This window comes from Lontra canadensis, unplaced genomic scaffold (genome assembly GCF_010015895.1).
Source record: "Lontra canadensis isolate GAN:19392208 unplaced genomic scaffold, GSC_riverotter_1.0 scaffold25, whole genome shotgun sequence".
NCBI classification, from domain to species: domain Eukaryota; kingdom Metazoa; phylum Chordata; class Mammalia; order Carnivora; family Mustelidae; genus Lontra; species Lontra canadensis.
The window spans coordinates 14,634,831-14,645,219 of record NW_022631019.1 but is presented as its reverse complement, the minus strand read 5'-3'; the positions used below and the strand labels follow the sequence as shown (position 1 = coordinate 14,645,219).

Sequence of the window (10,389 nt, the reverse complement as noted above, 5' to 3'; positions counted from 1 at the left end):
TTAAGAAAACTCAAAGCCAGGGGAGCCTGGGTGGCTCATTCAGTTAAGCATCTGACTCTTGGTTTTGGCTCAGGTCATGGTCTCAGGATGGTGGGGTCAAGTCCCTTTTCAGGTTCCACGCCCAGCACAGAGTCTGCTTGTATCTCTCCCCTCCCCTCTGCCTTTCTCTTGTCTCTCTCAAATAAAATCCTTAAAAAATAAATAATACTCAAAGCCAGTATTTTCTGGTTTTTCCTTTTTGAGAAGATTCCATTATCACCATGCAGTTTCAATTTTTTATAAAAGGAAATGATCCTTTCCATCACCATCTTTTTAGAACGCTTTTGAAACAAATGGATCCAATCTCATAATTCTGAAATTTTAATAATTGTTGTGACTCACGTTTTCCTTTAAATTACTGGGTTTCAGGGGCACCTGGGTGGTGCAGTTGGCTGGACGTCTGAATTTTGGTATCAGCTCAAGTCTTGATCAATTTTGATCAAAACAAACAAACAAATTTGATCTCAATTTTGAGATCAAATTTTGTGTTGGGCTCACAATCAGTACAGAGTCTGCTTGGGTTTCTCCGTCCTTCTGCCCCCACCAAATAAACCTTAAAAAACATAAATTACTGGGTTTTACTGAATAAAAAAATATTCCCATTTATTTTTTTAAAAAGATTTTTATTTATTTTGAGAGAGAGAGACAGAGTGAGAGAGAGCATGAGAGGGGAGGTCAGAGGGAGAAGCAGACTCCCCATGGAGCCAGGAGTCTGATGTGGGACTCAATCCCAGGACTCTGGGACCATGACCCAAGCCAATTTGCAGTCGCTCAACCAACTGAGCCACCCAGACACCCAAAATCTTCCCATTTAAAGAAAGTTTCTAAAACAATTCCATAACCACAAAGAAAGGATGTCTTAAAATAATCCATTTTGCTGCAACTTCCCTGGTTTAAAAACAGAGTCCTATCTCCCACTAATGGTCAACCCCCCCCCTTTTTTAAAGATTTTATTTATTTGACAGAGATCACAGAGAGGCAGAGAGGCAGGCAGAGAGAGAGAGGTGGAAGCAGGCTCCCCGCTGAGCAGAGAGCCCGATGCGGGGCTTGATCCCAGGACCCTGGGATCGTGACCTGAACCGAAGGCAGAGGCTTTAACCCACTGAGCCACCCAGGTGCCCCTCAACTTCCCCCTTTTAGGTGAACCAGAATAGTTGGTCACCCTGGGTGTCACTGATCTGAACCACAGCTATCTCTGGCCACTCTCACAGGCCTGGTTGCCTTGTAGACAAATTACTCCAAATAAGCAACAAAGTGTAGGAGTGGAGGGAGAAGAGTAATACTGTTGACATCAGGTTATATAGTCAAAACAAAACTGGATATGTTTTTGCTTTTTAGTAAATCTAGCAAATAGAGTATCTTTAGTCTTTAAGGTGTAGTTGTCTTGCCTCTTGTGTTTGAAAGGGGAAAAGACTGTGCAACACACAGTTTCCATAACCTGACATGAAAACAAACTTGAAAGTAAATCCTGTTTTCCTTAAAGATGGTAGGATGAATTACTTCACTTACCCTGCTTCTTGATTCTATTCCCCACTGCAGGATACCTTTAATAACATACCCAAATGTTTTTGTTGCCTTGAGCACTTAACTGTAACTCCATCCAATATGTCAGATACTTCAAACTAACGGACCACTGTTATTTAAAACCCTCATCCTCAAAATAATAATAAACTTTTGACACATTTTTCAGACCCCCCTCAAGTACCCAGAAATGTTGACTCCAGTTGAACACTGAGGGGCAAATGGCATCTAGGACAGAGGTTATCAAACCGAATGACTAAATTAATCATTGACAACCAGCATTAAAAAAAATAATAGCTAGAACAGAACACGTGAGGGAAGTGTTATTTTGTAAACCTGTTTGGTTTTTATATAACTGGTTCACCATCTTTTAACCAAAACGATGGGGACCAGGTATCTTTCAGATCCAGAATTTTTTATAGTTTAGAAAAAAGGCTTACAGGTCGATGACTGCTGGGCTGAATAAAATTATTACCACCAGTGAGTAGAGGAAAGTGTAACATTGGAGGACCCAGGGTGATTGTTGTCTCTAAACCAAAGTGGTAGCCTCAGATAACCAGAAATAAGTAAACCATAGCAGGGGAGTTGGAGGAATACTATTTTTGCCTTTTTTTTTTTTTTTTTTTTGCCCACTCGTGCGAATTGTTAAGTCTCGCCATCGCTTTCTGAGCTACAACTAAGTTGAGAGTCATTTCCAGTCTCTGGCTGGAAACCAGAAATGTCAAATGACTTCCAATCCTGCCAGGACCATACATTCTTAAGGGATCCAAGCCCTGGCCTAGCTTTTGGTTACTTGTGCATGAAATGAGAGTCCCTCAGCCTTGATGTGTGGGGATAATAAAGATCAGCCTTGCTAGGAACAGAAACCTCTCCCCACCAGGCAATAAAGAATTATTCTTCAAATCTCTCCTTATTAACATGAAGTGGAATATGAATAAAACAGGTAGATGTAACTTTCAGTGTTCAGTCCCATGACTGCGATATCATAGCTCTGCTCTGGAACCCTCCTGGAATCTGCAATTGTTTCAACGTCCCCTATCCTTATGCCCAAACCTCCAAAGCCACACATTTTGCTTTTCCATACAAAACAAGTCGTCTTAGCCTAATGGACTTAAGTATCACTTAGCTTTAAATTTGAGGGACAGTGAAAAACTATCCGTTGCACTGACAACAGGCCATCTGCAAATCTTGCTGTATGCTAAAAGTTTCAACAGGGAATTGGCTTCTGAAAAAGTGGGTGTTTTGTGGAAAACTAGAGATGATGCAGTTGCATTGTGGGGATTTCTTAAAACTTGCTTTTCTAGTTCACAAAACCCTACATTTCCTTGTGTTTCTGGAACTCTCAGGTCATTCCTGTATCCCAGGTGTTCCTGGGCAGAATTAAGTCATCACAGACAACAGCATATTTACTACTTCTGTCTGCTAGAAGTTCCTCTTCTAATCAGACACCCACAATTCTTACTCTTCTGATCCCTGACTGTGGAAGGGAAGGCTTTAGATTCTCAAGTTTAGAGGTGGAAAAACAATGAATTCTCAATGATCAGTGAGACTTGTTTGTTAGCTCTCTTTGGCATTAGCACTTTAAAAAGTGTTATAGAAGAAAGTGAAGCTTAAACCAAAGGAATGAGTCTCTGACTGCCGGGACTTCAAGGGCTCTAATATCAATGTAAGAGACCTCTGTGAGCATAGGGTTCTTCCAAGGCTCTGATGGTAGTCTCCATACACTCCATAAGAGCTCACCTGCTCCTAAACTTGCCAAGGTGTTTCTCCCAGTTCAAGCGAAATAGCCTTCAAAAAAAATTGGGGGTGCCTGGGTGGCTCAGTCAGTCGGGTGTCTGCCCTCAGCTCAGGTCATAGTCTCAGGGTCATGGGATCAAGCCCCAAGTGGGACTCTCTGCTCGGTGGGGAGCCTGCTTCCCCCGTCTCTGCCTGCTGGTCTGTCTACTTGTGATCTCTGTCAAATGAATAAATAAAATCTTTTAAAAAATAAATTAATTTTAAAAGATTATATTTTTATTTATTTGACAAAGAGAAAACAAGCTGGGGGAGCAGCAAGAAGAGGGAGAGGCAGAAGCAGACTCCCTGCTGAGCAAGGAGCCTGATGCAGGACTGGCTCCCAGGACCCTGGGATCACGACCTGAGCCTGAAGACAGTTGCTTAACCAACTAAGTCGCCCAGGCACCCCTCAAGCCAAACAGCCTTGAAAGCTGAATAGTACAAAATTCATCATGTGACTCTGTTTAACAAACACAACAATATTTTTACAGTATAGCTCAAAGAAAGCCAAGTGAGATAAGCTATAAAACCATACCTCCATGGAGTCTTAACTCAGATGCAGTTAAGTGTAAAAGTCAAAACTAGCCAGATGTTACATTTAGCAGATGTATGATGCCTCAACCAATATATATGTACAGTAAAAAAATTTAAAATCCCTTTGTAAGTAGAAAACTTAAAACTTAAGACTTCAGCAAGTGTAGCCTTAGCACATGGTTTGTGTGTGGCATCCCTGAGGAAGAATTTTAAGGTTTTCCCTTCTTGGGTACTCAGCTGTAAACAACAGAATAAAGGGTGTGTGTGTGTGTGTGTGCGCGTGCGCGCGTGTGTGTTGAGCAAAAGTCTGTGGAGGAGAAATCTAGCTTGCTCTTAACTGGGTTGCTTCTTGTATAAATGGCGCTAAAGACACTTTAGAGAAAAAGAGCAAAGGTTAGATGTTTTAAGTATATGAACACATAAAAATGGAATAGAGTCCATAACAAGGGATACAAAGGATAGAAAGATTAAGAACAAAGGAATTGAGCAGGACAAAGAAATGACACAAAATGACTGAAACCCCTTATGAACAGGTTGAATATGACGACAGAGTGCCAGCGCACTGGTCACGCCATTAGTAAGCAGTTTTTGGTGGTGGTGGTGAAATTTTATACAGCTCATTTTCCAACTGATGGAGAGGATGGCTATGACTGTGAAAGCTGGTGAGATAGTTAAAATGCTAACTATATAGCCTGAGGACTGGGCTGGCAAGTGCTTAAATGGTTTCCTAATAAATCTTTAGAATGATTAGCACATGCATTTGAGTATCAGCCACATTGCTGTGGCCTCGGGGTAATTCTAGTGTTTATTTCCCTATATTCATTACCCGCACTACCTCTACCCCACCACAAAACACCTACTTTAAATACATTGGCTTTGGAAAGTTTCATTTTTCAACAGTATGTACATTGCTGAAGTCCGTTCATACCAAAGTGACATGACAATTCAAAGGGAATTCCCTCTTTCCTGATGCCAGGGTTTACTTTCCGAGAACCCTTCTTGCGTATGCAGATCAGGCGGCCAAGGACTTCATAGACTAGAAAAGCAACTTTCCCAGTTCTTTTCCTGAATCACTACTCTGCTCTATACTGTCTGGATACTTAATAGGAATGAATGTGAGGTATCGAATTCACCGCTGTCTGGTTGTGCAACTCTTCCATGGTCATCAGAAAAAGGCAGTTTGTGCGGTGGCTAAATTGAGAAGCGGGAGATGCCAGCCCCTCTAAAGGCAGACGGATCTCCAAAGCGGAGACCCGGTTAAGACCTGGGAGCCAACTAGAGAGTGGCGAAAGGGCAGGGTGTGAAAAGAGAGCTCCTCCGAGGAAAACGAAACCGCACCCAAGCTAACGGGCACCACCGGGCAGTACCCGGGAGAAGCGTGGCCCGACGCACCGCCGCCTCCCGGGCGTCCTCCCTCCTCCGAGCGCCCTCTCGCGTTCTCGCGCACCCGGCCGGGGAGGCAAGTCGCGCGCGTTCCCTCGACTCCCGCGGGCTGGGGGCACGGTCGCGTTCGCGCTCGCGCGCGGGGGCGGGGCCGGCACAGGAGTGCGCGCGCGCGCGCGCGCGCGGGACCGCGGGCAGGGGGGCGGGGCGGCAGAGCGCGGCGGCTGGGCCTGGAGGACAGCGGCGGCGGAGACGACGAGCGGCAGCGGGAGCGGCGCTGAGAGGCCGTGCCGAACGCGGGTGCCAGGAAGGGGGGAGCGCAGAGGTAACGCAGGACGGAACAGGCGGGCGGGGAGTGGGCGCGGGCTCGCTGGACCCCGAAGGCGAGTGGCCGAGGCCGCTCACCCGGGGCGCCGACGCCGCTCCCAGAGTGGAGGGGGCGGGGCGCTCGGGTCCCCGGAGGTGGTGCCTTTTGTCTGCCTTTCCCGGCCGTTCCGCCCTCCCTCCCCTTTCCCCTCTCCCCTGCGACCTAGCCCCCTGCCCCTTTCGTTGACGCCTCCTCCGGGGCCCTCCAGCGCGCGCGCTCCCGCCCTTGTTTTGTTTGGACTGGGGGGAGGAGGGGGTAGCTCTTCCCTGGTCCAGGGCCCTGCGTCCCAGCGCGCCTGCGCCAGCGTCCTCCCGCTGCGTTCCGATTGGCTGAGGCCTTGCGCATGCTCCCGAGGCCCGCGGCGGACTCCGCCGCCGCCCCCGCCCTGCCCTCCCCCTCCGCCCCACTCCCTCAGCGGTTTTCGGAGCGGGTTCGAAAGATGCCGGCGGCGGTGACTGGCTGCGGCGGGCCCGCCCCCCGGCTTCTCCGCCTCTGCCGCCGCCATTACGGAGCTCCCAGTGGTGAGTGCGCGGAGTACTAGTGCTCGCGGTCCGCCGTTTCTGGTGTCGCGCGGGCGACCGCTGCCGGGGTTGTGGCGTTGGCCTCAGCCGCGTGCATCCCCGGGCGCGACAGACGCGCCCGGAGTCGCCGACCGCGCGGAGCTTGCGCCGCAGCTCCTCGGTGTCCGCCGCCGAGCCCTCCTGTCTTCCGCAGCGCTGCCTTCCTCTCGGCCCCGCGCTCCCCCGCCTCTGCTCGCGCCCCGCACCGGCCGCTCCCTGCCTCTTTGTCTCGGCTGCGCTGTTCCCCGGGTGCCTCTCAGCGGTCTGGGCGGGCGTTTCCGAGCTGCCGCTGCCGCCGCTGCTGCTGCTGCTCCTGCGATGCGGGCCTGAGCTTTCGTTTTCCCGTCTGGCATGCCCGGAGCTTGTAACTCACCGCGCCTTAGAAGGTGTGGTTTTAATTTAAAAAGTCGAACTCGTGAATGTGGGCGTTTGTCAAGAGCTGGAGGCAGGTTTGCTGAAGTGAGAGCCTCAGATCTGAGTCTTGATACCGAATTGGCCACTGTCTGTGACCGAGAACGGATCACCTAGCCTTTGGGGGTGGGGGGAGTATTCTCTTCTGCACGGAGGATTGGACAAGGTGAACTTGGTTGCTTCTTCAGAGTACAAATTCTGCATTCTCTGTTGTTTATTATGCTCCTGACTTTTCATTACACTGAAAGGCGAGAGTGCAATTAAAAATACGTCTAGGAATTCGCCTGGGACTTGATGGGAGGAAGCTCTCGTGTCTTAGAGTGAAATTAGATGTGACTGATTTTATTTTGGGAGACACTTTGATTTTGTTTTATCTGGCATGGGCATAAAGCTACTTGGAGCTTTTTTTAAGGTTTTTTTTTTTTTATTGTAAAATCTTTTTTAAAGATTTATTTATTTATTTGACAGATCACAAGTAGGCAGAGAGGCAGGCAGAGAGAGAGGGGGAAGCAGGCTCCCTGCTGAGCGGAGAGCCGGATGCGGGGTTCGATCCCAGGACCCTGAGATCAGGACTTGAGCCAAAGGCAGAGGCTTAACCCACTGAGTCACCCAGGCGCCCCTTTTTTTTAAGTTTTTAGTGCTCTTCTGAAAAGTTCAGTTTACTATGTTTCAAAGTAGGAGTAACATTTTAAAGGTTTATTTTGTGTTTTATTTAGTTTTTGGTTTGGCTGAGTTTTTAAACTAACTTGGACGATTTAGGGCGGAAAATTGGAGGAAGTACTCTGAACTGTCCATAGATGAAAATCTTAACTATTTAGGCAGTTAACGTTGTGATTGTCTTTCAAGGGGGAGCCATGTAAGTGTCCATACATAACCATAGATTCCCAAGGTAGACACTATTTAGGTACATATTGCTTTATTGAAGTGTAAAGATTGGGGGGGTGGGAGTTGCCAGCAAATTACCGGCATGCTTTTTGTGACGTTACTATTAAGTCAGAATACAGTGAAAGACAAGGTTGCAATCAGTTTGATATATTCTGTGCATATAACTAGTGATTTTGTAATTTATAACCTATTGCACATTTTATGATAAAATATGAAATAGTAGTACTTTCCCTAAAATGCGTATCTTCAAGGATAGCAGCAAATTGAAATACATTGTTAACCTCCTACTAATTTTTCTATTGCTTTCTCATAACATAGAGAAAAATAAAAACTCCGAAATTCCGGACTTTATCACCTCTTTCTGTTGCTGGCATTAAATTAAAAACAATTTAGAATTTCCTTTTAAAAAGGCAACTCTTTGTGTAGTTAATCTAATATTTGGGGGGAAAAAAAAAAAAAAGAACCCAGATTGGAGACCACAGGAGGACCACATAAACCACAGGTAAACTCATATTGATTTTGGCACATAAAAAAACCTGGCTGGAAAACTTTTTCATCTATTCATCATCCTTTCATTTAACAAATACTTGTTGAGCACCTATTCTGTGCCTTGTGTATTCTTAGGCACCAAGTATGCAGCAGTGAACCACCTAGATAAGATCTCTGCTGGGGAATAAACATGGTAGCCTAAAAGTCTGATTCAAAAGTGCAGCAACAAAAAGTTAAATTAATAGGTACATGGTGATGATAAGGCAGTGTGAGTTAACCGTTCATATAGTTTTGTTAGCTCTGTAATGAACATTGAACATGTTAAGTAACTCATTATCCAGCCTATTAAAAAGAAAGTATTACACACTGAAGCTTTAAATTCCATGACCCTTCCCAAGGAAATTCAGAGCTGAGGCAAACATTTTTATTTTAAAGTTAACTCTTTCCCCAATGTGGGGCTCGAACCCACAACCCCAGGATCAAGAGTTGCACTCTCTATGGACTGAGCCATCCTGGTACCTCTGAAGCAAACATTTCTTAATATTTATCCCAAATAACTTTGGTTTTCATTTTTGGAGTGTTATTCACATACACTAAATATAGTGATAAGTAGTTAATTAGATGGCATTGTTCATGTAACTTTTTTCCCCAAAATTTGTCACAACCCATTATGTGTTAGATACTGTTCTAGGTGCTGCGAATACAGGGTGAATTAAAGGTCCTAAACCTTGTAGAGCTTACAGTGCATTTGAGAGAGATACATAATAAACAAGTAAACACATATTTTGAATTTTAGTTGGTATTAAATGCTAAAGAAACCCGAAGAATGGGGAGGATGGGAGGCCTTCCTGAGGGGTGTGACATTGAGCAGAAACCTGATTGAAGTGTCTAGGAAAAGAGTGTTCTAGTTTAAGAGAACAGCAAGTGCATACATCCTGAGGCAGGGATGAGCAGAGCACAGTGCCTGCACCAAAAGAAAGTTTTTGTGTTTGGGGTCAAGAGTAGAGTGATGGTTGGAGTAGTAGGAGGTGAGATTAGTAAAATAGGGAGATATGGTAATTGGGAGGTTTTGAGCAGGAGAGTGTCAGGATTTATATTTTTGGTGGATGCAGCCAGAAAGTTGGGCAAACCAACTTTTTTTTTTTTTTTTCCCCCAACCTGAGCATGCTTCTTACCCAACCTAATTTAAACTGTCATTTTTGTCCTTGGATTAATGATGTTTAATATCTTTTTATGGACCATGTGCTTGTTGCCCTGATACTAATTTGATCACATTGGCTTTAGTAGTAGCTTCCTTTGCATGTCCCCTCCCCTTTTAACTCATTTGTTTTAGTTTTGAGTAATTAATACAGTAGTCTGGAAAGGTTTGATACTTTTTTCAGTATTATTTACAGGGAGAATTTTTTTTTTTAGGATACTCTATGAACAGAGTCTTCTGAAGGTTTTTGTTGACTTCACAGTAGCATTTTCAGCATAGCTAGTGTTATGGTGGGTTAAGAAAGATGAATTCATTAGGCATATTACTTTACCAAGAATAACCTGATTGTGGTGGTTTAATTCTCTGTAGGGTTCACATGTGAAGACAGCAGCAGATTTGCTTAGTTTTTTTTTTTTTAAATTGTTCGAGAAAACATATTACTGTGTAAGTGCTAGTTGCATGAATGAGCAGGTTTTTGTATTCAGATTATTCCGAGATAGACTTTTAGGTTTCACAAGCCTAAATAGTGTTCTTAAGCCCAATGTGGCTGTCTTTTCACAGACCAAAAAACAATTATCCTTATTTCTGTATTTTATAATTCTTTGAAGTGAATTGCTTCAGGAACATTTTAAGTAGTTTTTATAACATAATTTTAAAAATATTCATGGATATTACTAATTTACTCTTGATAATAAGTTTTAGTGCATCTTGAATTCTTTCAGCTGCCTTTGCTTGCAGCTGATTGACAAGTCAGAAGTCTGGCATTGCTCTTGCGGGTTCCCATAAAAAGATTTTCCCTGTGAATGTGAAAGGATTCTCTATGTTTGGGTGTTTTGGATTTATCCTAGTTATTGTAGCTTGGGACGATTACATGACAAATAGAAAGCTCTTGAATTCCTAGACAGGGTAAGAGCTTAAAGTAGAGGTTGAATGACTGATCTGCTATTCCCCAAGTCTTTGTTAATGTTCATTAGCGCAAAGATCTAAACACTCAAATGATCATTTTCTTATATTTTGTAGAGATTTTTATTGTAAAATGTCATTGAGTCCCAGATGAGCTTGCTTTTTTTTTTTTTTTTTTTTTTTGAGGGCAGAGAGTATTAATGATCAGGTAAATTTGTGTGACTACATGGTCACTCAAAACATGGGTTTTATCTTTGAATATTTAATTATGTTCTTCTGTGCCAGTTTTGCCTTCTTTAAAAATAATAAATAAGGTCTTGGAG

The 10,389-nt window shown here is 44.3% G+C and overlaps 1 protein-coding gene across 5 annotated transcripts in view; it reads left to right on the top strand.

Moving 5' to 3' along the window:
• The first annotated feature begins 5,456 nt into the window (after positions 1-5,456).
• Positions 5,457-10,389, top strand: part of HP1BP3 (heterochromatin protein 1 binding protein 3) — a 37,457-nt gene continuing 32,524 nt past the window's right edge. For 3 of the 5 annotated variants that reach the window (XM_032863647.1, XM_032863642.1, XM_032863650.1), the window contains exon 1: positions 5,457-5,578. The gene's annotated coding sequence lies outside the window, so the exon portion shown is untranslated. Of the gene's footprint in view, positions 5,579-6,015; positions 6,142-6,547; positions 6,567-10,389 lie in introns of those variants that run through there. The other 2 variants (XM_032863643.1, XM_032863644.1) reach the window with 2 other exon arrangements.